Below are 27,987 nucleotides of genomic sequence, written 5' to 3' on the forward strand. Positions count from 1 at the left end.
GATGCTCGTGCCTGAACCCTGCATAGCTGAAATACCCATCAATGAATATGAGTGAAAGCTGCAGAGCAGTGACCTCTCTCACTGAATCCAGATCACTGACCCTGCACAGCTGAATGACTACACTCACAGCTAAGAGGAATCTCACTGAACACCAGTGACCGATGCACAGATAAGAGCTCCCTGTGCACACGGGTAGCTCTCACTGAATGCAGATCACTGAACGCCGCACACCTGAGGTCTCTCACTGAAGGGAGATCCTTGGACCTCTCCCTGTCACCCTGGCCTCGGTCTCTCTTGTAAGTGCATCTTTGTTTTGTTCGTTTCCTTACCTTGTGGTTTGCAAGACAGTTGGTTAACTTCTATATGACACTTTCCTGTGTTGTGGATTTTCTGTAAAAGCATCGGTAGGATGAATGTGAATATAAATAGCGCCTCAATGCAACATTCACACACTCACAGCTGCACCTTTGTAGTCATGAGGGTCTGAAAAGGGAATGCCCACGAGCGCTCCCTGGTGGCCTAGTGGTTAGAATTCGGCGCTCTCACCGCCGCGGCCCGGGTTCGATTCCCGGTCAGGGAAAAGTGATGTTTTTACTCTTTATTTCACAACTGTTCGATTGATTGTGCTTTAGGTGGATTTTTAAAATAGAATTTCCAGCTGAGGAGTCTGTTTTAATGGGAATCAAATAAAATAAAAGAATTTTTGAAATAAGATCTGGAGCTTTCGAGTACTCCCTTTGGTGCACCGTCCTTTTACACAAGAATGTCATGTTTAATCACACTGATTACTTAATGATGGGCCCAATATTCGAGGCATGGATAACACATAGTTAACATTTTTAACATCTTAGTGACACAGGGTTTTTTATTAATCTTTTGATTTCTGTTGACGCCCCCTCCCCCCTACTGAATGGGTCATTGGAAGCCCTGGACACTGACTGAAAGAGGTTAAACTAAAACAATACTCAAACTACAGAAATACATCAAATATGTATAGTAATTAAGAAATACTTTTGTTAAACCACAAACATAAATCGAAATTCTATTGAGAACGTTGCAGTTTTATTTTTCAGAGATAAACCCATAAACTGGGCTACCCCACACCTCTTTTTAGGTTCCGCCTATTATCATTCGCTTGCGAATGTAATAGGCGAAAATTCAAGGGCTCGATCGACTCGTCAAACCACTGCAGTTTTTCCACAGTGCATGTGAGGGTCACGTGAGCATGTGAGGGTCACGTGACCACACAAGCACGCGCATCTCCCTAATCCGCCTGCCACACTTCTCCTCCCCTCGCTCGCATTCCCGCCCCCCCCCCCCCCCACCAGGCTCTCCCGCCCCCATCCGGCTTCCCTCCGGCCATTTGCCAGCATACACTCTCCTAGCGCATCGCGCTTTCGCACACAGGCATTAACTCCCACGAGCAGAAGGCAGGTATAGAGCGACATCTGGCATCCATCAATGAGGCCTGGCTACATTCTTGCTGGTGTTATCTTATCTCGAGTGCATAGCTCAGAGTCCCCCGGGGCAACCTCTGCAAATTGTAAAACAACACGAACAGGTTTCAACAGCTATCGGTTAGAAAACGGGTCTATTTTGTAAAGCACCGATCGCAATGATTTGTCGAGTGTGAACAATGAGACAACGCCTTTCACTGTAACGAGGCGGAGAGAAGGGCTTCATGGCGCCTGGGTGTGCGCCTCGAAGGTCCATGGAGCTCGCACACGCACTCTGCTGCAAGCAACGTTCTCGCGCGGTATCAAAACGCATCCTTTCTCTTGACAGCATCTAAAAGTGATTTAGAGCTCCTTCATTTTCAGAGGCATCAGATCTCCAAACATTCTTAGTCAATCTCTAGTTTCTTTCTCTCATGCTCTCTCTCTCGCTCTCTATCCCTCCTTCTGTCTTTCTCTTACTTCACCTCCCCCTCAGCCTCCCCACTCCCTTTACATCTGCATACATGCCAACATTTTAGAACGAGAAAGTGGGAGATTTTGAGGTAAAAATAAGGTAAATATATTTTCCCAATTGACTTCTATAGAAGCAGAGACTTCAGGAGGGAGACAGTTATAATAAAGCACACGTTTTGCTTTACAAATCGGGAGTCTCCCGCGTGAAACGGGTCTATTGTCTTGTATCCATCTGGGTCTCTATGCCTTTTCTCTCTCTATCTGTCTTCATTTCCCTCGCTTAACCCTCTCTGTCTCCCTCTCCTCTTCTGTCACCCCTCTTACTCTTGCTTTGTCTGAACAGGCTCTGCCATAAGCTCACCGATCTAGGGGAGGAGATGTGGACACATGGCCAGAGCTGTATACCTTGGAAGTGGCAGAAACACTGCATACCTTGGCAGTGAGGGGAGGCGGGTCGGGGGCCAGGTTCCAGTTCCAGCATAAATCAACACACTGTAGTACTGAGCAATCATTTCATCTCCCAGTGTCTTCAAAAACATGAACCTGACCTTCTGTTACATTATACGGTGCTCATGAAAAGCGCTCAAATGCCCTCGGTCCCAGTAAGCAAAACAAATAAATTAAAAAAAAAATATATATATATAGTTCCGCTATATATAGAGTGACCCTAAACTATTGGAGCGCTTTTAGGCTCGGTGAGAATAAAGTTGTTTGCCCTTGCATATCGAATAAAAGCTTCAACCAAGTTGTTTGCCCTCTTTCACAGGATGCTGAGCCAGCGCAGAGACTCGAACTTGGTTCCCCAACTCCAAAGGCGACAGCTCTTGCAGTAATGCCACACTCCACAACAAGCACTGGCGTTGCCAATAGGTCTCGCAGTAGGAAAGTTGGAGCTATTGGTTTTGTAAATGACATTTTATATTTATATATCGTTATTGGCATTGTCAATAACAATATATAAATATAAAATGTCATTTACAAAACCAATAGCTCCAACTTTCCTACTGCGAGACCTATTGGCAACGCCAATGCTTGTTCTTTTAAGCTCCTAAACCGGCCTCTGTACTTTCCTCGGCGCAGACAGTGCCTCAGTGAGGCCAACAGCCTCCACGACACTCTGGCTCTACTTGTGCTGCTAGAACTTCATTTTTAGCCTTTAATTTAAAATCCCTTCACAGAGAATTTTAATTTTAATTGTAATCTCTAAGGGGCAGATTTACAACAAAGTAACGCAGCACGGTGCAGCAAGTCATTGTGCTGCGTTGTGATGCGTTAATTTGGAAAGCACAGAGATGTGACATATTTTCAAGAATATGTCGCATCTCTGTGCTTCCCTTGCGCTGGCGCACAAACTGCAGCCATGCGCCGGCGCAGGCACCCTTCCACCATGGCGCAAGGATGCCTGCGTAGTGGCGAGATTGTTTTTGTGCAGGAGGGTGCCCCTTCCTGCACAAATACAATCACAAGAGGCTTTTTCCTCTTTCATTGTAAGAGGGAAAAACGAGGAGAAATAAAAACATTTCTCCTCGTTGCGCCTTGCTACGCCACCTCTAGGGTGGCGTAGCATTCACACGCATCTCCAGATTTACGATTTCTCGTAAATCTGGAGATGTGCTTGTTCCATGGGTGTTGCGTGGGAACACCCACAGCAATACCCATGGAACGCCCCTTCCACGCACAGCGCTGCGAGTGAAGGGGTGATATTTACAAGGAGAGGAGAAGTCACGCAGAGGGGCTTTTCCTCTCTTTGATAATAAGCCCCTCAGTGTGATGAATGCCCAGCTGTTATTACATAATTGGTGCACAGGGTTGATGACAGCAGAACGCTCAATGAACGCCCCTATCTACAGGAAACAACACGCGCAGCCTTATGCGCCAGCCTTATGCGCCAACCTTATGTGCCAGACGCTTCTATAGCAGCAGGGTCAATGATTCACATGAGATTATCTCATATTTTGCCAATTCTGACAATTTACAGAAATCTTTAATAAAACGCGACCTGCCGTATTGTGCACAGAAAACCCTTACAAAGCAGCACCCTGCAGAGGCGAGTTTAAAGAGCACTAAGGATGAGTGAGGTGAACCTGGAGTAAATGTGATGTGTGGCGAAGACCCCCGTTCTGCCACCCGTGGGCACAACAGGGTCACTCCGATGAATGCCAGACTACTATGATGTAACTGGGGCAGGGGCTGGTGTCTACATGAAACCATGCACAAGCACACGACAAGCACGAGCACACGACATGCACGAGCACAAGGCATGCACGAGCACACGACATGCACGAGTGCATGACATGCACGAGCACATGACATGCACGAGCACATGACATGCACGAGCACACGACATGCACACGAGCACATGACATGCACGAGCACACGACATGCACGAGCGCAAGACATGCACGAGCACACAACATGCACGAGCGCATGACATGCACGAGCACACGACATGCACGAGCACAAGGCATGCACGAGCACAAGGCATGCACGAGCGCATGACATGCACGAGCACATGACATGCACGAGCACATGACATGCACGAGCACATGACATGCACGAGCACACGATATGCACACGAGCACACGACATGCACGAGCACACGACATGCACGAGGGCAAGACATGCACGAGCACACGACATGCACGAGCACATGACATGCACGAGCACACGACATGCACGAGCACATGACATGCACAAGCACACGACATGCACGAGCACACGACATGCACGAGCACACGACATGCACGAGCTCTGTCAGACGCTTCAATGGCAACAGTTTGAGCAACTGGAGATCACAGAGTGTGGAGAAGTGTGGCTCACTGGTTAGAGGAGGCAGACCTGGAAGCGGAGGTCAGCCCGGGACCAGGATTCAATTCCCGGCTCGGCGGGGTCTTGAGACCTAAAATGTCCATGGACTCAACAATTCTTGCTCCGGTGCCTACTCGATTCACGGGTTCACACTCTGCGACTCTGGACAATAGCTTGCTTAATCTCCACAACGGCCCTTCGCGGTGGGATGCCTGGCTTTCACCTTGCGGATACCCTGCTGGGGTTATCTCACAGGGGAATACCAGGACGGGTTCCCTAAGCAAGCGCTTAGAAACCGCTCGGTGATTTTGCGCTATATAAATTCCTGTACATTTCCATATACATTTCCATTTACAGAGCAAACCTCTGTCTAAAGGCTCATTTAAGGAAGAGAAATGTGATTTAAGATGAAAATGGACCGGTCTGGAGAATGCGTTATCAATCCCGCTGCCCCTCGATGCTGTGGAGGGGAATTAGCTCAGATGGTAGAGCGCTCGCTTAGCATGCGAGAGGTAGCGGGATCGATGCCCGCATTCTCCAATCTATGCCTTTTACTCATTTAATTGCATTTATTAGTTTTTCAGAGAGTGTTATGTGATTAAATGCACTTTTACTCATTTAATTGCGTTTATTGGTTTTTCAGAGGGTGTTATGTGATTAAGTGCTCATTTAGTTGCTGTTATTAAAATAAGAAACTTCTCCTGCAATTTGTTAAATTTGCCAAAACCAAGCGTCGGTGTTTGGAAAATGGTTCATTTGGTTTTGCTAAACGTAGTGTGTAAAGAGGAAAAAAGTTTATTGGGGACTAGTATGGGCTTCTCATGGAGACAAAACCGAAGGGGGTGGGGGGGACCTGTGCTGTCACCAACTGAACTATCTTCCAAATAATCCGAAGGTGCAGCAGCGAGGAAACCGTCATCAACCGTTACCAATAAAGAGCAGAAATAAAACAAAAAGCATTTTTCATTTGTATCCGTTCACACTTTATTAAAACCTTTCTTTTCCACACTGCTTTCCCGTCTGTGTGTCTCCTTGTAAGTTATCCGGTGTGAAGGGCGCTGGAGTCAGGTCCACACTGTGTGTGTTACTGTTGTGCAGCCACAGGAGAAAGGTGATCACACAGGCACAGGAATGATAAAACACCTGTGTGCAGCGTCAGGTGCCGCCCAGCACCACCTAAAGATAATGTATGGATATCCACAGGAGAAAGGTGTCCACACAGGCACAGGAATGATAAAACACCTGTGTGCAGCGTCACGTGCCACCAGCACCGCCTAAAGATAATGTATGGATATCAGCAGAGACCAGGAGAATGAAAACAGGAAGGGAGGGGGTATGTTAGGGATACAAATGCTCCACTGCTCAAGACCCAGAATAATTGGAATCAAATAAGAAAATCCTTAGGTCCCACCGAGATTTGAACTCGGATCGCTGGATTCAGAGTCCAGAGTCCTAACCATTACACCATGGAACCGCCTGGACACTGCTTGCGTCACCGCTCAATCATGTAAGGATGCGGAGTCAGTCACTTGCTCACTTTCTATTGGTCAATAGTGTCTGCTTAAACATCCAACATAAAAAAGTCAATTTTACTATTCAATCCTTAAACAGGACACACACAACTTGTTTTTAACCAACACATGGAAATGACTCTTTGATGCGTTAAACTGTCCTTTTAGGGCAGAGCTTTAACGTACTCTTAAAGGAGTGCAGGGCCGAGAAACGGCGGACACGGGAGCTGCCCACAGAGGAGAGAATAAACAAACTTCCTAAATGCTCATCTCCTATAAATCAACACAGCGCGAGATTAATGTCACAACACAGACTCTGAAAGCGCCTCTTCCACAGCAGGGGCGGAGCAGGAAAGAAACGAGCATTTCACACGGTGAGAGCCCAGGAAACGGGTGCCTTGTAATCCAGGCGCTATTGATATAATCTGTACTCTTTGTTGTGTGATAAAAGGCAAACATCGATTAACCCTTCACAGTATTGATCTGTAGCGTTCATTAATACTACAGCAGCTGAACAGGAAGGGCTGGGGCGGGAACAGGAGCTGAGGGGTCGGTGTAAACCACAGAGGGCTTTAGACTGATAGAAAGCAAGAGAGATTATTAGGACTTTCAGAGCCATTTTAGTTTGGATGGAATAAAATACATTTTATAATGTTGCATTAGCAAAAAGCTGTACTTCCCATACCGGGAGTCGAACCCGGGCCGCCTGGGTGAAAACCAGGAATCCTAACCGCTAGACCATATGGGAGGCTGTCAGTAACCCCTGTGGCTCAGTCTCTGTCCCATCACTCTGGTACATTTATAGTTATACTATCATTCTTATAGTCTGACCATCAATGGGTCACAGACCCCCCCCCCCCACTCCAGACAAACCCGAAGGAATGAGGGGTCAGGATTTGTGCCACAACCTGCTCATGTCTCATTATTTACAACCCTGGAACTTCCCCAGACCCAGGACCAGAGGACAGCAGCAGCCCCCACATTGACTCTTACTGCCCCCCCCAGGAGCCAGACAAAGCCACGCCCCTCTCCCCAGGACACTTCACTCCTGTGTCTCCTCACCAGGCTGAGGGCCCCACAGACCGCTCTCCAGTGACCGGCCAGCTGCTTCCTTGGTATCTTCAGATGCTCAGGTTGACCGCCAGGGGGCAGCACCGCCACAGCACTCACAGCCCACAGGGCCCTGGAGCAGCAATGGGGCATCAGCAGCCTTGACAGGGGCAGACCCCGAATAATCCCGCACAGCATTCTGGGAGAGCGGAGGGAAGAGCCTCTGCGGTGTGTGTTTACAAAAGTAAACATCTGGGGCCTCATTTATGAGGCCGTGCGTCACTTTTACACCGCCGGTGCGTCACTTTTTGTGACGCACCAGCAGCGTAAATAATGTGCCTTGTTGCACCATAGTTACAAAGTGACGCATCTAGGTAGATACGTCACTTTGTAAACCCCTGCGCTACATTATACCTGCGCCAGGTATAATGTATGCAAGGGGGGCGTATTGACGCAAGGAAGGGTCGTAGAAGTGACGCAGTGAAATCTATAAAATTTCACTGCGTCACTTTTAGGACGCCGTTGCGTCAAAATCTTGCGCCTGCCTCACAGCAGGCGTAAGACTGATGCAGGCCCTTTCACATGGAGCTTGCCCCATGTGAAAAGGGCGCATTGCTGGAGTTGCGTCACTTTTGTGACACACTCCAGCAATGCGTCACTTCTGCGCTTACAGATACGTCAGAAATACTGACGTATCTGTAACTCCGAGCGCCATGATGCGTCATACATTAAATATGACGTATCATTGGTGTCACAAGGAGGGCGGAGTGAAAAGTGACACATCACTGTTTTCACGCAGCGATGCGTCACTTTTCATAAATGAGGCCCCTGGGGCCTTATTTATGAAGGCCTTGCGCCGCAGTGCGTCACTTTTTCCCATTTTAAAAGTGGCGCACCGGCGGCGCAAGGCCTTCATAAATAAGGCCCCTGAGGTTAAAAGCAATAAACACACATTTGTAATCATTCTCTGCTGTGTTGTTCCTTTCTGACATCATTTCAATTTAAAAGAACCGAATGGAAAAACTTATTTTTTTTTTAAATCGGGTAGGATAAGATACGACTGAAGCATGGGAGGGCAGGTTAAACATTCTAAAGTACAACTGATTCCATATTTATTCATGTCAAATGTAAACAAGTTATAAATCAAAATATGTATCTATGTTTACACCGGATGTAAAAAGTGTGCACTAATAGGGTCAGGGTGCAGTTTATTTCCCCCATTTCTTCCTTTCATACATGTGGGTCCCCAAGTAAGCTTTCAGCTGCTCTGTCTTGTTATTCTGAGTCAGGTGTTAAAAGGGGGGCCTGGTCCCTAGTTTGGGGGCCCAGAGTACGGAGGCCCCGGGGCACCAGAAGTAAACACCCCTCCTTGATACAACTATGGCCCAGTAACCTCTGATTGCCCTCTGACCCCTCAGACTGGATTCCTGCAGGCCTCTTTTATAGAGGAGGTGGGACTGACGTTGAGGCGATGCTGCTGAGGGGCAAAGGGCTGACAATGGCTCCGCATTTCAACCCAGTCTCCTCCTATTATCATCTTTGTTACACCCACAGCATATAAGAGCTCTGATAGGTCAGAGGGGACAGCCCTCTTGTCACCTTCTGGTGTTTAAACAGATCCTATTACAAGGACCAGCCCCTGAACTTTAAGTAAAACCAGCCCCTGGTGTCACAGAGCAAAACATAAAATGTTACACCTGATGAAGTTTAACATATATATAACTAGATAACATAACCACATTATTAACTTGTGGATCCCATGGTGATTACCATTTTTATAATTAAAATGCACGAACCGCAAAAACACATTTAAGTATTTAATGCTACAAAGAACATCCGAACTAAAAAAATAACTCTTAAAAGACCATAACACATGTTACCCAGGATCTACAGCAATAATGTATCCAACAGTAAACACGAAACACCCTAAATAAATAAAAAACAAATATACCAGGAAACCTACGGTGTTTGAGCGCTACATATATATATATAACTATATAACATAACCCCATTATTAACTTTTGGATCCCAAAATAATAATTGTAAATATATCATGAAAATCAGTCAAGACTCAGACGTTTCCCTGTTAGTTAAATATTTGTCGGGTTTGCAGCTTTATCAAGTGTTAAGACACAGAATAGTGCCCAGTCCAGAACCACTTCTAATGCCATATAGCGCCTAGTCATGTGTAACCAGCCTAGCCTTCGATAGCTCAGTTGGTAGAGCGGAGGACTGTAGTGGAGTGACTCTCATCCTTAGGTCGCTGGTTCAAATCCGGCTCGAAGGATTTTTGCAAACTCTTCACTTTTTTCCCCTCTGCTTCACAATAGAAAGCGCCTCTTTCTCAGACCCTCATATGCCTGGGCTTTTCCTGCCTCCTCTCTTCACCTTTACAGCACAGCTCTCTCCTCCGGCTGGGGCGGGAGGCTTGTGGGAGAGTCTCCCGCCCTCCCTGTGTGCAGCCCCCGCTGCAATGCCCCCTCATCAGACGGAGCCGGGGGCCCCTGGGCTGAAGAGCCAGGCCGGGCCCCGTCTGGAGCAGCCCTGGGAGCTGGTTGTGGCGACTCTGGCATCAGGGGATGCTGCTGAGAGCGTCTGCTGGGAGGCGAGAGGGCTGCTGTGAGGTGTGAGGGAGGAGTGTGTTTGTGTGTATTGTGGGAGGGAGTGTGTGTGTTGAACCTGTGGCCCCTTGCGTTGGTGTCGAGGAGCTGGAAATGAGACCCATCAGTCACAGGCGGGACAGGGCGGGTTGAAGCCGCGACAAGGAGCTGCTTAGCGACTGTGCACCCATCAAATCCTCGTTAGTATAGTGGTCAGTATCCCCGCCTGTCACGCGGGAGACCGGGGTTCAATTCCCCGACGGGGAGATTCACTTTTTTTTAAACTAAGCAAACGTTTTAACGATAGAAAACCTTTTTTAAATGCAATTTATACAGTTATACTGATATTACAATTTGCTGATTCTTTTTATTAATGGCCACACCTTTACATGTTAAAATATTTAGAAGTCTTTTACCTTTTGGATTGCATTTGTGCCTTTTCTTTTAAGTAATTGAAAAAGTAAAAAGTAATTGAGGCTTATTATTTATATAAACATATATGATATTAAAATCAAAGAACTACATGGAAAATGCATTTTAACGAGTATTCTTCATGCTAAACAAATAGAATGATGGGGCGGGATCTGAATGGGGAATTGTTTTATACGAAGGTGTCACATTTATCTATTTAAGCGTAAAAGTTTAAAACTTACAGACACATTGTGAAAGTAAAAGTGCCACTGGGCGGACGTGCACGCCCCTCCACCCTCCTCAGAGATCTTATATTCCCAGGTCCAGCATGAGTACCTAACACAGGTCGGTGTTTACCCTCTATATTGGGACATGATAGGACTACAGGCCCCTGCATTGTAAGTAAAACCCTGTCCAGTAGGGAGACAAACTGGCATGGGTGTAAATTCAGGACAAAACTTTGAGACAAAAGTAACGTTTTACAGACACATCAGAGGAGGTCGCGCAATAGTATATAAGTAAGCCCATCAATATCCAAACATATTCTTCCATTTGCTAACTTATCCATCATGTATCCTTCCTTCCATCCATCATTTCATTCATCTATCCACACTTTCACTCATCCTTCCACCACTTCACAATATCCATCCGTACACTCATCCATCCACTCTTCCAACCAACCATCCGTGCACTCATCCATCCAGCCGTTTACCCTTTCACCCATCAGCCATCCTTTTACTTACTCATTCATCCACCCAGTCATTCATCCTTCCACTCATTCACCTTTTCAGTCATCCATCCATCCTCCCTTTCTCTCTCCATTGACCCTTTCACTTAGCCATCAATCCATCCATCCACCCATCCATCTACTCATCCACTCATGAATCCATCCATTGACCCTATCACTCATCCATCCATCCTTTCTCTCATCCATCCACCTTTTCACCCCTTCACTCAACTATCCATCCTTTTGTCCATCTACCCTCCTTTTCACTCACTCATCCATCCTTACATCCATCCTTCCACTCTTCTTCTTAGAAAGCTTTATTCGGTTTGCATAACACAACCATAAAAGCAACAATAAAACAAGAATACATCCAAATTATATGTTATAAAATCATCATAATGCAAATTTTATAATTACCCTACTAAATTGGAAGGAAACGTAACTGTACCTTCCATAGCTGGCCCATGAAGTGATGCACCAACGGAGCAACATTATTTAATAAATACTAAGAATAATTTAACAATAAGTTCGGGCATTTATATAGAGCACTACTCACCCAGAGGGTCTCAAGGCGCTAGAGGGAGGGGTTCACTATTTGTCGAATAGCCAGGTTTTCAGTTCTTTTCTGAAGGAGATGTGGTTCTAAGTAAGGCGAAGGTGGGTGGGGAGTGAGTTCCAGGTTTTGGCAGCCAGGAAGGAGAATGATCTGCCACCCATGGTGGTTTTTCGGATGCGCGGGACTGCGGCGAGGGCTTGATTGGATGATCTTAGTTGGCGGGTGGGAATGTAGAAGGACAGCCGGGTGTTGAGGCATTCGGGTCCCAGATTATAAAGGGCCTTGTGTGCGTGGGTAAGAAGGCGGAAAGTGATTCTCTTGTTGACGGGAAGCCAGTGGAGATTTTTTAGGTGTCCGGTGATGTGCTCTTGGCGCGGGATGTCTAAAATGAGTCTCGCTGACGCGTTTTGGATACGCTGGAGCTTTTTCTGCAATTTTGTTGTAATTCCGGCGTAAAGTGTGTTGCCATAGTCTAGTCGACTCGTGACCAGTGCATGGGTGACAGTCTTTCTTGTCTCCAGGGGGATCCAGCGGAAGATCTTTTTGAGAATGCGAAGGACGTTGAAGCAGGAGGACGATACGGCGTTGACTTGTCTGGACATTGAGAGAGAGGAGTCTAGAATGAAGCCAAGGTTACGTGCATGGTCTGTGGGTGTGGGTGCTGATCCCAAAGCGGAAGGCCACCATGAGTCGTCCCAAGCTGAGGGGGAGGATCCTAGGATGAGCACCTCCGTTTTGTCTGAGCTGAGTTTTAGGCGGCTCTGTTTCATCCATTCGGCTACTTCTTTCATACCTTCGTGAAGATTGGTTTTGGCGGTGTTGGGGTCTTTGGTGAGTGAAAGGATTAGCTGGGTGTCGTCGGCGTAGGAGATGATGTTGAGGTTGTGTTGACGTGCGATGGAGGCGAGAGGACTCATGTAGACGTTGAAGAGGGTGGGACTGAGTGAGGAACCATGAGGTACGCCGCAGATGACTTCGGTGGGCTCTGAGTAGAATGGGGGGAGTCTGACTCTCTGGGTTCTCCCAGCTAGGAACGAGATGATCCAGTCCAAGGCTTTTCCTTGTATGCCGATGTTGTTGAGGCGTTTTATGAGGGTGCTGTGACAGACAGTGTCGAAGGCGGCGGAGAGGTCGAGTAGAATGAGGGCCACTGTTTCTCCGTTGTCCAGGAGTGCTCGGATGTCATCGGTCGCCGCAATGAGGGCGGTTTCGGTGCTGTGTTTGGCTCGAAAGCCGTTCTGTGAGGGATCCAGGGAGTTGTTGGATTCAAGGAAGGCGGCGAGTTGGCTGTTGACGGCTTTCTCGATTACTTTGGCCGGGAAAGGGAGGAGGGATATGGGTCGGTAGTTTTTCAGTTCTGAGGGGTCTGCTGTGGGTTTTTTCAGAAGGGCGCTGAGTTCGGCGTGTTTCCAGATTTCTGGAAAGGTGGCAGAGTTGAGAGAGCAGTTGATGACATTGCGGAGTTGGGGAGCGATGATGGAGTCAGCTTTGTTGAAGATGTAGTGGGGACAGGGGTCAGAAGGCGAGCCAGAGTGGATTGAGTTCATGAGGCGAATGGTGTCTTCAATGGTGATTGGGTTCCAAGAGCTGAGGTTGTTAGTTGGAGGGGTGGGATCTGAAGGGGGTGGGGCGGGTTGGTCACTGGGAGTATTCTTGAGGCTGTTGTGGATGTCGGCAATTTTGTTGTAGAAGAAGGAGGATAGCGCATCGCAGAGGTCTTGGGAGTTAGTGATGTCGTTGGATGCTGCGGAAGGGTTGGTGAATTCTTTGACGATATTGAAGAGTTCCTTGCTGTTATGAGAATTGTTGTCGAGACGGTCCTTGAATGCTGATTTCTTGGCGGATCGAATCAGTTGGTGGTGTTTGCGGGTGGCTGTCTTGAGGGAGGCCATGTTGTCTGAGGTTGGTTCTTTTCTCCAATTCTTCTCCAGGGTGCGGCATGTCTTCTTGGATTTTTTAAGGTCATCACTGACCCAGGGAGCCTTTTTGCTGGATGATTTCAACTGGTGTTTTTTCAGGGGTGCTAGTTCGTCCGCACTGTGGGTAATCCATTGCCTGAAGTTGGTGACCGCTTGGTCAGGGTCCATTGCTAGGGTGGGAGGGTTTTGGTTGAGTGATGTGAGGAGTTGGTCGGTGGTGATTTTGTTCCATTTTCTCCGGGGAATGGGTTGTGGACAGTTGTGGGTCAGGGTGGTTTTGTAGCTGAAGTGAACACAGCTGTGATCCGTCCAGTGGAGAGCTGTAGTGTGATCGAAGGAGATGTGCTTGCTGGAGGTGAAGATAGGGTCGAGCGTGTGTCCGGCTGTGTGAGTGGGGGTGTCAACAAGTTGTTTGAGTCCGAGATTGGACAGGTTGTCCAGAAGGGTGGTGGTGTTGTTGTCGAGTATGTTTTCAAGGTGGTAGTTGAGGTCTCCTAGAAGAATGTAGTTCTCGGAGGCGAGGGCGTGCGGGCTGACGAAGTCTGTGATGTCGTCGCTGAATTGAGATCTCGTGCCTGGAGGCCTGTAAATGAGGGTGCCTCTAAGGGTGGTCCTGGGGTCGGTGTGGATCTGAAAGTGGAGATGTTCGGCGGTTGCAAGATAGTCGTCAGAGCTGGTTGTGATTTTGATGGTGTTTCTATGGACGATGGCGATGCCTCCTCCAGTTTTTTTATTGGTGCGGTCTTTTCGAATGATCTTGTAAGTGTCCGGTATAGCTATGGCTATGTCGGGGGCAGAAGATGCGTTCATCCATGTTTCAGTAAGGAAGGCGACGTCAGGTGACGCAGTGTCGATTAGGTCCCAGAGTTCTGTTGCATGTCTGTGGACTGAGCGGGTGTTCAGTAGGATGCATTTCAGGCTGTTGAGTTCGGAGCTGTGTGTGGAGGAAGTGGATTTGGTGAGGGTCCTGAAGCAGTTGAACTTGCAGGAGAGGCAGGTGAATGGGCCGTGGGTACGTCCTGGGGTAGCTTCGCAGCATAGTGGGGTGCGTCCGGGGTTGAGGGCGAGGAGAAAAGTGGCATCATATGTGACTCTAGAGGGTTGGGAGTGGCGGGGACCAGGGGGTCTGGCGCTGGGCACGGTCCAGGCACGGACGGGCGTAGACGGGCTTACCTTTGGCGCACCTTCGGCGTGAATTGGGCGCGATCGCTGCGCGTGAACGCTGCGCGCAAGAGTATCTGTCATATGTGGATAGTGAGGGGGGAGGGGCGAGGGAGGGGCAGCTGGGAGGCGGGTGTGGGTCGGATATCCGGTCAGGTAGGCACAACAATCTCCACAAAATGGCAGCGAGCCAAGGCGGGCACATACATCAATCAGAGCAAAGCAATTAAAATAATCGTACACCCAAGAGACCAGCAGGCAGCGCAGCACAACTGAAAAGCGCACTTTGTCAACTAGCGCTATAAAATGTTCAGCCAGGCGGAATACAAATAAGCAGCAATCTGGCCCTTTTGCGTTGCGAACTTAATTGAATAACGAGTAAATAATAAATTAATTAAATAATGTCGAGGCGCGTTAGTCAGCAAGGCGGGGTAGCGGTATGCAGTCAGGCTGGGAGCGCTACGATACCGTGCAATCAGGCAGGGTCGGGAGCAGTGTGTGGAGCGGCCCCGTCTGAGAGGATCAGGGCGGTCACAGCGAGGCCGTGGGAACGATGGCCTTACTGTGTCAGTGGGAGGGAGGGGCAGCTGGGAGGCGGGTGTGGGTCGGATATCCGGTCAGGTAGGCACAACAATCTCCACAAAATGGCAGCGAGCCAAGGCGGGCACATACATCAATCAGAGCAAAGCAATTAAAATAATCGTACACCCAAGAGACCAGCAGGCAGCGCAGCACAACTAAAAAGCGCACTTTGTCAACTAGCGCTATAAAATGTTCAGCCAGGCGGAATACAAATAAGCAGCAATCTGGCCCTTTTGCGTTGCAAACTTAATTGAATAACGAGTAAATAATACATTAATTAAATAATGTCGAGGCGCGTTAGTCAGCAAGGCGGGGTAGCGGTATGCAGTCAGGCTGGGAGCGCTACGATACGGTGCAATCAGGCAGGGTCGGGAGCAGTGTGTGGAGCGGCCGCGTCTGAGAGGATCAGTGCGGTCACAATCGCATACAAACTAGTAGCAGCAGACGAAAGGAGTGTTACAGTAAAAGTGCATAGTGCTAGAAAGTGCTTCAACTAGAGCTTTAGCCAGTACTCATTAAAATGACATATGCCTAAAAATACTTCGAACAATCACATACAAAATAGTAGCAGCATAACAAAAATATTACAATAAAAGTGCATAGTGCTAAGAAGTACTTTAGCTTGGACTTTAGCCAGTACTCTTTAAAGTGACATATGCCTAAGTAAACATTCGGGTTCTTGCAACATATAATAAACATATTTCCATCCCGACAAAAAAGTGTCATGTGCTTGTATACAGTTTCACCATGGCAATTGATTAAAATATTATGGATTTCCTGGCTGCTCTACATTTCAATATATACAATGCAACCCGAAAGCAAATATCCGTATTCTCAAGGGCACATAGTAAGTTCATTGCATCCACTGTTGTACGAACGTTATATTTTAAAAAGATAGGCTTCAGGTAAAATTTCCGTAAAAATGTATAAAATTTACAGAAAAGTAAAAAATGACAACAACTCTGGCTAGAGGTACTATCACATGGACATATCATAGTAGATCGCTCTCCTATTTCTGGGAAGGATACCAAGTGATGTACAATGCCCAGCCTCAGGCGTATTAAAACAAAGCGATGTGACAATCTGGACACATCGGACAAATAAGCCTGAAAACCACTTTCGAGTTCAAGTTGCCTATAAAACACAACAGTCTTTTGGGTCCTAGTTAGTTTCAGTCGCTCTCCCCTCTTAAAGGACAAGAAGGAATCCTTAATTTCCTTCTTTGAAAAGGGGATTGTGTATTCGGACACCTTTAAAATATTAAAATCAAACAGTATACCATACCAATGTATAATATAACTCAGCCATGGGATGCGGGAAGCGTACTCTAATTTAAGGCAATCTTGAATTATTTTCTGAGTGAACTCTGTCTCACTCTTATACCAGATCGAACGCCACAAAAGTAGAGGGCGTAGAGCTGCTAGATCCGATATATAATTAAGGCCGGTTTCTTGGTGGATCAAATCAGTAGAGGCCGAAGCCGGGACACTCAGGAGTTGTTTTAAAAAACAATTTTCGTTATTTTGAAGTTGGTCTGTAGATGAATGGCCCCATATTCCGGCTCCAAACAAGGCTGAGGAAACACATCTAGTGTTATATATGGTTACCATATTCTGTAATCTACACCCCTAATTTGCTAGCAAAACGAAAAATTCCATTTGTGTTCCTTATCATTTCATGTCTAGAGTTTTAAATTAAAATTTAACGCCAACCTATCCGGGTTAAAAATATTAGAAACATGTTGGATCCATTCGGTGTAATTAACGTAAGATGTTAATTCGGGTACACAGTTTTCCTTTAAAAAAGGGCTACTAACAGTTTCCCAAAAGAGTTTGCTGTTTTTGGTGTCCGCAGCCATATTTAATTGGTCCCAGGCTGCAGTTCTCAGATCTTTTTTATGTGTGAGCAAAATTATTTTATAACTTTTTCTAAGTTCCTGGATTAACAGTTGATTACGAGGCTTAGACCCTAACGCCATTTTAAGTTTCTGTAAAGCCTGGGTGCATTTTGAGTCAAACCACCTTGTGCCACCCTGTTTGTCTACTCTAGGGATTTTTGTTAATACACTCTTGATTACATTATTTATTTCTGCAAAGTTAGTTAATAAAATTCCAGGTATAACATCCTTATTTAAGCAACAATCAATAGCATCCCTGCATCTGGTGACCACCTCTGCTTGAATCTTTGGTGGATCCACACTAGCCCACTTTATTCTCATCCCATTGGGCCTAACAGGGACAATATCTACAAGTCGGTCCTCATTGTTAACTTTTTTCCCGCCCCAATCTAGTAGTGCTATAGAGATGCTATTGTGGTCGCTGACCACCTGCTCTGTTACCCAGAGATCAGTAAAAAAACTATGTTCAGATAATGCAATGTGGTCTATGTTACTATTCCCATTCCTCCCAGTAAATGTTGGGCATTTGATATGGCCTTTAGTCATAGAGCAATCTAAAAGCTCAAGGTCGAATTTTGCCATAAATGTATTTATAGCCATGCCATAATCACAATGCAAAAAATGTAAAGTATTGTCATCATTTGTAAAGGGGGTACAATGGGACTTCATTAATCCACAAGAATTGGTTAGTGCCGCTGGGCAAACACGAATATTAAAATCACCCGCTCACAGAATAACTACGAGTTTTCTGGAGAGATTTAATACTCTATCTATTTCCTTTTCTAATGGGCCTAATGGTGATTGTCTTTCCTTATTAAAATTATTATTATAAAAATTTATTAAAACCAAGTCCTTACCCTTCGGAAAGGTTAGTCTCAGGACTTGGCTATTATTGCCAATTGATGCATAACTTGTAATTTTACACCCCACTAGTTTTGTTGATATGAGCAGCAATAACCCACCTTTGGCTCTTCCTGTTTGGGAGGGTACAGCACTTAAGCAGAAAGAGGTATAACCCTCCACTACAACCTCTTCAGTACTCCATGTCTCTTGTAAGCAGATGAAGTCACTACCATCTCTGATGAAATCCTGCCAAAATGTGGTATCCAACTTTCTCTTCAGGCCTGCGATGTTCCAGGTTGTTAATGTGTACCCTTCTTGTCCTAAACCAACCGGGCCCCCAATAGACTCTACATTTAGATCTAAAATTAGACATTCGTTTAACTGCTCGTCCCCATTTACCAAACGCTCTGCAGTAGTTACTGTACCTGGATTACAAGTCACGCTATCCTCATGGGTTCCGTCGTCCCTACTCCCCAAATGATCGCCTATGTTAGTAATTAGGCTATTTCTTTCAGCCCAACCCATTTCAGGGGTACCATCTACTGTCAACTGGCCCGTCTTGTGACCTGGGGTACCCTTTCCGAGACTTTATGTCAGTCATTTTCCTCCATCATTGTCAAACATTCAAATCTGTTAAGCAGCGGGATGAGGAGTCGCATTGGATGAGCTATTCGTGGAAAAGGTAAGTAGTTAATGTTAAGGTTGGGGCCCAGCATTCTACGTTCAGGTTCTAGGTGATTGGCCCATAAATGTTTATAGAAATACCCCAAAGGTAGTAGTGTCATATTATACTCTGTACATGATGGTGGGGGGGGCGTTAATTAAAGTTGCATGCGCCCAGTTTGGTGACCTGAAACTTATTATCACACAGTCCCCGTCAAAAGTATTAGGAGCTGGGCCTATCCATCCCACTCTTTGAGTAAGTAATATGTGTTCAGCACTAGATATGGGATAATTACAATTGTTAGTCATCCAATAAAGGGTTTTGTTCCTAAGTGTTTCTTGCGTTTCCGTTTGACCTTCCTGCAATTTAGGTACATTACAAAGGACAGTGACGTAGGTACTGCATTCTGGGGGTAAATTCACTACCCGGGGTATGTCACTGCGCTTTGAAATTCCTGAAGGGCAGGAGCCCTTCCTCTCTTCCATGTCAGTTTTCCCTGTAGACCCAACCCCGCCTTGGGCGGTTGCCCTTGTCTCCTTAAGTGGGGTATGTTGTATCCCCTGTGTAACTCCCTTACTATTTCTCGGTGCGTTATTCTTATTGTTTGAGTCATTACCAACAGACGATGGACCCTTGTTGGTATTTATGGCATTAGTGATCCCCTTATATATAAGTTCTGATCTTTCTATTTCCTTCCCCCATCTTTGTTTTTATTATTTGGGATGATCTTTGGCAATGCCCCGTTTGAAGTGGATGCTCGTGGTAGCAAACATTGCTTGACGCCAGAAATCTCACTGCGTTCTGCTATTTTTACTATTTGTTCTTCCATAGAGGCCATCCTGGTTTCAATATTTAACATCTTTAGACAGATAGGCCCTAATAAAGTAGAAAGCAGAGTCTCCATACGAACCCAGAATCTGGCATCCCCACCTCTGTGTTATCCTCAAGGGATTGGGCATCTATAGCATTAAGCTGATTCACACCCTTATCACCTCTTTGCCCAGCAGGATTTTGTGTCACCTTCCGATATGTGCGGCTACTTTTACCCCTTTGTTTATTTGTAAGTTGTTCATTGATAACATGTTTCATTTTACTCTTTGCTTTCTGCCCCCTGGTTCGTGCTGGTGGGCTATCGATGTTTACCCCATCCATAGTTACTAATTCACTACGTGGGTAGATGTCTGAACCCTCCAGTACTACCAAGTCACCAGTTTCATGTGATAAAGAATCTTTATCTGACGGGGGCAACTGCAGAGTAGGGGTAGATGAAAGCCTACTACCCATAAGGGAATGTTCTATCAATGCCAGGTCTTATTTTGAACTATTCCCATTATTCACGGCTCCAGGAAGTCCTGCATAAGAGTCCATGAGTAAAGATTCAGAGAAGTTAGCCAGGGCCATAGATGTATTTACTAATTGGGTAAATGGGAGAATGCTTGGAGGGAGTGAGAGGCGTCTCTCGGTGTTCTCTATGACTGTAGCCACAACCACTATAGTTTTTTGTAGCATTTTGTCAAACGCAGTCAAACTTGGGACAGGGGTGGTGATAGTTTTCAGCCTAGTTTGCGACCACGATAAAGCAGGAGTTTTTTTACCCATTCTTAATAAGGTTTGGGATATAGCCTTCAGGGATGTAGAAACAACCAATACAAATACAAAATAGTAATAGGGGACAATAAAAAATATAAGGTCAATATTTGAGGATCAGATCTGTTCCATTGCCATTTAGTCCTACTGTACTGTCTGCAATGATGATTGTACTGCCAAGGGACATGGCCCTGCCCGGCCTCTCCCGGCCCCGGACGGCCACAGACGGCCCGCCCTTTGCCCGGGCGCTGGCTGTAGCGTCACCGGTGCGCTGGTGTGCTGCTACTGGGGCACCTGGGATTTGTGGTTAATTACAGCCGTTCCCCTCACGGCACTGGAAAACACTGCTGCACTGCCCCGCCGTCGCCGTTTCCCACACGGCCGGAGCTTCCACCGGTAAGTGCTGCTTGTTGTTGGGACCCCCAGAGCACTCGGCGCTCTGATGTTAAATAGCGCCTCCGGGCGCTGGCTGTAGCGTCACCGGTGCGCCGATGTGCTGCTACTGGGGCACCTGGGATTTGTGGTTAATTACAGCCGTTCCCCTCACGGCACTGGAAAACACTGCTGCACTGCCCCGCCGTTGCCGTTTCCCTCACGGCCGGAGCTTCCGCCGGTAAGTGCTGCTTGTTGTTGGGACCCCTTCCACTCATCTGTCCATCCATTCACACTGTCACTTATCAATCCATCTATCAATTCACGCATCCATCCACCCATTCACTCGCCCATCAGCCATCCTTTCACTTATCCATCCATCCTTTCACTCATCCATCCACCCATTTACCCATCCTTCTACCCTTCCACCCATACATCCATTTACCTTTTCTCTCATCCATCCTTCCACTCACTCATCCATCCATCCATTCTCTCATTATCCATCCATTCACCCTTTCATTCATCCATTCACACTTTCCCTAATCCATCCAGCCATCCACCCATCCCTTCAATTACTCACTCGCCCACCTTTTCATATGAATTATAAACTGAGCCCTTGACTGCAGAGTTGCAGATAGAAGAGGCCCATCAAGAATTTCACCCTTGCTGTAGTTCCTAAAGCAAGGGGTTGGGTGGGGGTAGGGTTCACTATGCCCCTGAACATAGGCAATCTGAAAAAGTAGAAGTCATGAGTCAAGTTTGCGAGGCGGCCCCATCAGGGAGCTGAGGCATCATGCAGGGGAACAGTGCTATTGCCCAATGCCCAAAATTACAGACAAAAGCCATCCATAAAAGGGATTGTCACAGACTAGGGATGTGAGATCCAAATTCTGGACAGTCCATGAAATTTACAGACGGTTGGTCACCCTACTGTCCAGGGGAGGCGCTCATGCACATGCATGTCTGGGAAACCTGGGGCTGCCCTCCTGCAAGGTCCCTGAGAAGAAGCTCTGACCCACGCATTGTACTTTCTATTTTTCTTGGTTCATTGGTCACTGATATTTTTAGGTCGAGCCTGGGCAGCGAATGCGCTGGTCTACGATGCATGCTGTTCTGGAATTTGTACTTGGAGTCCCGGCCACTCTCCGCCCATATTTGTCATTGGCCTGTACCATTGTCCTTCATAAATGCTGGCTCCTGATTCCTTAATAGGCTTGTTAGTCCCTCCTTAATACTGCCTTGTCCTCATTTGTAAGCTCCCATTAGGACTTGCCCTTTTAGTTCGGTTGTTACACAGTAGGTCTTTTTTTAGTCTGCAAGCCAGCCGTCACCACTGCAGGTAACAGCGGTGGGGCCGCGTGAGATGGAATTTCGAGAGTCTCTCAATATCCCCCCTCACCTGGCCCCACCGCCCCAGCGCTCTCACCTGCAGTGGTCGTGGCTGCTGTAAGCACTATTTTCTTTAATGAGTTTCTCCTACTGCGGGCACTACATGCTTTCCTTCAACATTCAGCACGTCATGCGTGCTTTCACGGGACGCTTTTACAAAAATAAGCACCCCTTACAGCGCTTTCATTTTAATAGCAGCCGCTGATGTTTCTTTAGACACGGCTCGTCTAAAGAAAGGGGCGTGGCCTCTATTAACATGAAAGAGCAGCATGGGGCGTTTGTAAACAACAAGCATTTGCAATGCAATAGGTCTCGTATTTTATACATTTTGACCTATTGGTATTGTAAATGACAATGCCTTTTATTATTGCAGGTTTTTTAAACATATAAATAAAAGGCATTGTTATTTACAATGCCAATAGCTCAAAATCTCGCAATTGCGAGACCTAGTGCATTACAAATGCTTGTTCCTCTCTAGTTTGTAGAGTAGAAGCTGCCTTTATAATGTGATACAAAATATCTACCTTAAAGGCCTGTAGAATGTTGACACAAACAAATTAATTAAAAGTTACTGAAGCTACTGAAAGTAAAGATTCTTTTGTAACGTGTGGAAAAGTAAATTTTGCCATGTTGTATGTGCCTACGTGTTCCCCATGTTATGTCATATGTGCATGATCGATATGCATGTATTCCCTTCTGATCAATTAAAGACGCAATTACAGTTGTGTCCATCTCTAGTATGTCAGTTTCCAGTCCTCGTGAATACAACGAATATTAGGCCTATGTAAAGCTACGTTGCCACGTTTTACAGTGTGCACGTTAATTCATTGAATTATCCCCGTTTCTAGGCCTCAAAAGGGCCCGGACTCAGATTCAGCTCCTGTTTCCTGAACCCTCTCCAAGGAGCGATACAGCCCCCACCTGTATCCCTGACCCTTAGCTTACTTTCATGCCTCGCAGTGCCCGGCTCGGCCTGGCTCTGCCTCCCAGTCTGCCAAGAGTATGTTATGTTTCTAGTTATCAGTCCAGCCCTCCTTCTCTGCATTCCTAAGCTACTGAATCGCATCAATAGTTTCCGTCATGGTCTAGCCTTTATGTCTCCATGTAAGAGAAATACTGTATTAATATTCATAGAATATTCCTCGCACACGCACTACAAGTAGAATTATGCATGCACCAGTCTTAATGTCTGTTAGCCTTTACTCTGATAACTTTTGGATTCTATCAACATGTACTCTAAACACCAGATACTAGATATGCCTGGGTACATGTCGCTCTGACACTCCAGACTTTAGTCTCCTCTTCTAGCGCAGAAGTCATAGCCCCCAGTTCTCCCTAGTAACACGTCATTGCCAGTTTGCGCGCACCACTAGGTTAGAGGTCCCAGCTGCTCAGACAGCCTCCTCCATGTTTCCGCCCCGTTTATGACATATTCTGTTACGTTTGTATCACATGTCTATGTATACGCCCTGTACACGCCTTCTTGTTGCATCAGTTTTGCCCTTATCTTTCGCGACTGCTACAAACCCCGCCTACTGCTAAGCCTACTGTATTGAATGTAATGTATTTTGTTTAACTATATATATTGTGCCCGGATATTAAAGTTTGCTAGCCAATTCCCAGATCCTGCCCGACAGCTGTCGGGCCCTGCCATCCTACTCTTGTACAGGCTGTCCTGTTCCTGTCCTTTATGCTTGATTAAAGCCTGTCAAACTCCAACTACCTCGAATCTTGACTCTTATTTATTGAGCTACCTGTTTATTGATTATAGTCAAAAATAGATCCGGTAATAATTTATTTATTTACCACATAATGGCGCCCGAATAGGGACTTGCCCTTTCCCCACGCGCCGGAGAAGCCACGCAGGCCCCCTGATCCTCTGCAGCCGTGACGGAACCATACCGTGCACGTGCAGATATTTCTGCTTCAAGTATCCCTCAGGCCCACGGAGGAGACGGAGGTTGCGGTCCAGCGTCCAGACGAGGCGGTGGAGGAACGCGGCGAGTCCCGACCAGAGCCCAAGCCGAGAGTCCAAGGTCCGAGGTATCCGGAGGCCCACCTGTAACTGAAATCCGAAGTTCGTCCGTCCGTCGTCGTAGCAGTCCAGTCCAGTCCGAGGCCTTCCGTTCTTGCTGCCCGGTGAGTACCGTTGCTGGGGTAGTATCTAGACAGGGTCAATTAATTTGTCTCTGGTCCGTGGGTTTGGGTACGCAAATCCAACACGAAGTGTTCACTTAGGTGGGCGCGGGTCCTGACGTGTCTCTTTATGGGACCGGTAAGTTTCGTACTGTTTTAGCAGTGCATCTAGTCATTCTAGTAAAGTTTCTGTTCTAGTAAGTTCTGTTCTCGAGAAATTCATGTGTTCTGTTCTCAGTATTTTAGGTAATATTCTGTCCGAACTGTTATGTTAAATGTTATTACATGTGTTTTCAATGTCGTGGTATGAGTGATTTGTTTTCTTAAAGTCATTATTGTGTTTATCGTGTATTGTATTGTGTCTAGACTCCAGTCTAAGTTATGCCTCTGTTCACGAAATTACGTCAGTTAAAAACTAGAAAAGGTCTGCTCGAGGAAGCAGTTCCTGTCCCGCCTAGGGACAGTCCAGGTCATTTTATGTATCATAAGCATGGCATAAGTGCCATATTGTATCTAGATTTATGGGTGGAGTACACCAAAGAATTAGAAGAAAAGTATAGATGGCCCGTATCAGGTACGTGGGATGCCGAGTGCATCATGCGAGTAGAAGAAGCATTATGGAAAAAGAAAGCCAGACAGTCCCAGAAAGATGCCATCGAGTTATGGCGCAAAGAATCTCATAAAAGAACCGAAAAAGAAATCAGAAAGTCTGAATTAAGTAGGGAATCCTCAGAAAGAGCCCAAGAAAGGGAATTAATTGAAATAGGTGAACGAGTAAAAGCCGAACAGTCAGACAGACAGAGAAATGCCCTCATTAAGGGTATGTATCCTCTTCTTGCCGAGGGCTTGCCAAAAGCAACCCCGGAAGCACCATGTAATTTTCCGCCGCCATTAGTTCCGATTAAGCTACGTCACAAACCGACCGCAGCTGATATTTTTCTCTCGTCCTATTTGGACGACACAGTCCCGGAATATGCGAATCCTGTTCCGCCTGCTCCTGTAAATAATGTAATTCCTGTTCCTCCAGCCACCGGGGCACCTGTTACAGCACCTGTTACGGTACCCCCGGTCCAGCCCATAGTACAAGTTCCCGCTACATCGGTCACTCTGCCAGCACGAAGAGTATCAGTCGACGATTCCAGTTTAGGGGCCGCGGGGGGAGGTCCTCCTGGTACCCCGCCGCCACACAAACGTGTAACGTTAGTCGAGTTACATGAACGTGCGTTACAGCGTACGCCCAAACATCAGTCCGTTGCAGATATCAAGCGAGCTCTTACCGAATGCCGTTATGATCCAGTCCCAGGCGATGATAATATGGTTATATATTCATTGCGCGTAAGACGGGTGACCGAGTATTTGGACACCCTACCGAATATGAAAGAAGATCTAGACAGAATATATCGTTTCATCCGTACAGGGGATGATCCAGAAAGTATTGGCGAAATCATGTCTCAAAGGAAAGCTGAGATTCAGCTCATGCTATTAAAGTTTCTAATCAATTGTTTAATAAGGGAACAAGATTATCCGACTAAAGATCCGATCGAAATGAGAGTTCTGACAAAGTGGAGTGATCATATAGCCGAGGGAAGACACAAGACACTCAGTAGTATAGAGAGTATGTACAAGAAAATTCGTAAGGAAATAATAAGGTTGCACCAGCAACGTAAAACAGCACAAGTGTCCGAGAAAGAAGACGACTCTCCTACCGAAGAGGTAGAAGACGAGAATACCGCCAGAATAGCGTATGTAGGTAAATCTAGACTTCCAGACCGACATTCACGTCTAGAACACAAGAAAGTTTTTCCTCTTCCAGCACCAGAACAAGGTTCTCTTGAGCAAGTATTTCAAGCTACCGATCACATTCTGAAATCACGAATCGGTTATAGTGAACTTAGTACCATACATGAACAAGAACTAGCCCGATCAGCAGTCCGATGGATTACTGATTCTACCACTTTTCCAGATGAAATAGTGGCACAAATGTTTCTGAAACTACCCCCAGCCGAGCAGCGACTGGTGGGTATGTATATGATCCAGCACCTCATTACACTGTATGAGGGACAACAATCTGAGTCCGGTCCCTATGTACACAGTCAAGTATTAGGGAAAGACAGAAAGTTGTTGATTGATACAGGGGCAAGTAGGACTACTATCAGTCATGACGAGGTTCCAGGGGCTCCGCTCTCAGGCTCTAGAAATGTTTCCCTTGGTTTTTCAGGAAAGCCTATTGTTAACGAGATTTCAAAACCAGTTTCTCTAGGAGTTGGTCCATTGTCCCGAACTACTGATTTGTTACTTACGAAGTCATGTCCAGAAAATTTGTTAGGCATTAAAACATTGAAAGAATTAGGTGCAGTAATTTGCTGCTCCCCAGAAGGAATCCGATTGTTTTTGCGTGACTTTAAAGGTCACTATGTATTACGTGATTTTGATCCAAGATTACTAAATGTTCCACAGCATTTATGGGCGCAAGGTCCAACTGATGTAGGTTTTATGCAAATCACACCCCATCGTGTGACCCTCAAGCAAGGTATAGTCTTGCCACGAATCAGACAGTACAGATTGCCACCTGAGGCTGTAGCAGCCTTATCCAAAATTATTGACGAGCTCATTGCTCAAGGAGTGGTTGTAGAAACTGACTCCAATGTATGTAATTCTCCTATCATTCGAGTCATGAAACGTACTGATCCAAATGCACCTCCAGTATATCAATTAGTGATTGACCTTCGAGAACTTAATAAATGTATCATACCCCAGTACCCAGTAGTCCCAGATATCTCATCCCTATTGACAGCTATTGATTCTGAAGCTACATTTTTCACTGTTATAGACCTCAAGAATGCATTTTTCAGTGTTCCCATTCATCCAGACAGCCAGTACCTTTTTGGTTTTTGTTTAAATGGAAGGAGCTATAAATTCACACGAGCTCCTCAAGGTTTCACAGAAAGTCCTAGTATTTACAGTCAAGCACTTAAAAGACAACTAGACAATATTCACATGCCAACTGACACTGCCCTGCTCCAGTATGTCGATGATCTACTGATCACAGCCCGTTCTGAGCGTGACTGCGAGCGAGCGTCACTTACAGTTTTGTATTTCCTAGCCGAGATGGGGCACAAGGTGTCCCCTTCGAAGCTACAATTCTGTGTCCAGCAAGTGATCTACTTAGGCCACTTACTGTCCAAGTGGGGTAGGCAGTTGACACCAGACCGTATCCAGTTGATAGCGAGTCTTCCACCGCCCAAGACACAGAAGGAGGTACGAGCTTTTATTGGCCTCACTTCTTACTGCAGACAATGGATTCCTCAGTATGCATTTCTAGCAAAGCCACTGATACAGTTAACGACACAGGAGGCAGCCGTATCGACTGTCCTCCCTTGGACATCTGAACATACACTTAGTTTTAATGAATTAAAGAAAGCCTTATGCCAAGCACCTGTTCTAGCTACACCGAACTACAGTAAGCCTTTTACACTTTTTGTCACAGGACGTGATGGTACTGCATTATCTGTTCTCACACAAGATCAAGCAGGACAGTACAAGCCTTGTGCTTATTTTTCGAGCACATTAGATCCAGTAGCCCAGGCTTTGCCTGCGTGCCTCAAGTCAGTTGCAGCCACAGCTCTAGCAATCAGACAAAGTGATTCCATAGTGTTAGGACACTCCCTGACAGTACAAGTTCCACACTCCGTGGAAGTTCTTTTAAACCGAACACAGACTCAGCACTTGACCATTGCACGTTTAACAGGTTATGAACTGACACTGTTCCAGCCACACATAGAAATCAGACGCTGCAACATTCTAAATCCTGCTACACTGTTACCGTCAGTTACTTCAAATCCTGCCACACATGACTGTGTGGAA

General features: G+C 46.3%; 6 non-coding genes across 6 annotated transcripts; 4 read left to right on the forward strand and 2 right to left on the reverse strand.

Annotated features, from left to right (window-relative positions):
• The first annotated feature begins 508 nt into the window (after positions 1-508).
• Positions 509-580, forward strand: TRNAE-CUC (transfer RNA glutamic acid (anticodon CUC)). The gene has a single exon. It is a non-coding gene; the product is annotated as a tRNA-Glu (tRNA).
• A 4,605-nt stretch (positions 581-5,185) lies between these two features.
• On the forward strand, positions 5,186-5,258 carry TRNAA-AGC (transfer RNA alanine (anticodon AGC)). The gene has a single exon. It is a non-coding gene; the product is annotated as a tRNA-Ala (tRNA).
• An 862-nt stretch (positions 5,259-6,120) lies between these two features.
• On the reverse strand, positions 6,121-6,192 carry TRNAQ-CUG (transfer RNA glutamine (anticodon CUG)). The gene has a single exon. It is a non-coding gene; the product is annotated as a tRNA-Gln (tRNA).
• Positions 6,193-6,905: 713 nt separating this feature from the next.
• TRNAE-UUC (transfer RNA glutamic acid (anticodon UUC)) lies at positions 6,906-6,977 on the reverse strand. Its single transcript has one exon. It is a non-coding gene; the product is annotated as a tRNA-Glu (tRNA).
• Positions 6,978-9,480: 2,503 nt separating this feature from the next.
• Positions 9,481-9,566, forward strand: TRNAY-GUA (transfer RNA tyrosine (anticodon GUA)). Its single transcript is given in 2 exon segments — positions 9,481-9,517; positions 9,531-9,566. It is a non-coding gene; the product is annotated as a tRNA-Tyr (tRNA).
• Positions 9,567-10,074: 508 nt separating this feature from the next.
• TRNAD-GUC (transfer RNA aspartic acid (anticodon GUC)) lies at positions 10,075-10,146 on the forward strand. Its single transcript has one exon. It is a non-coding gene; the product is annotated as a tRNA-Asp (tRNA).
• Positions 10,147-27,987: the final 17,841 nt, after the last annotated feature.

The sequence above is a fragment of the Lissotriton helveticus genome, chromosome 1_2, assembly GCF_964261635.1.
Source record: "Lissotriton helveticus chromosome 1_2, aLisHel1.1, whole genome shotgun sequence".
Taxonomy (NCBI): domain Eukaryota; kingdom Metazoa; phylum Chordata; class Amphibia; order Caudata; family Salamandridae; genus Lissotriton; species Lissotriton helveticus.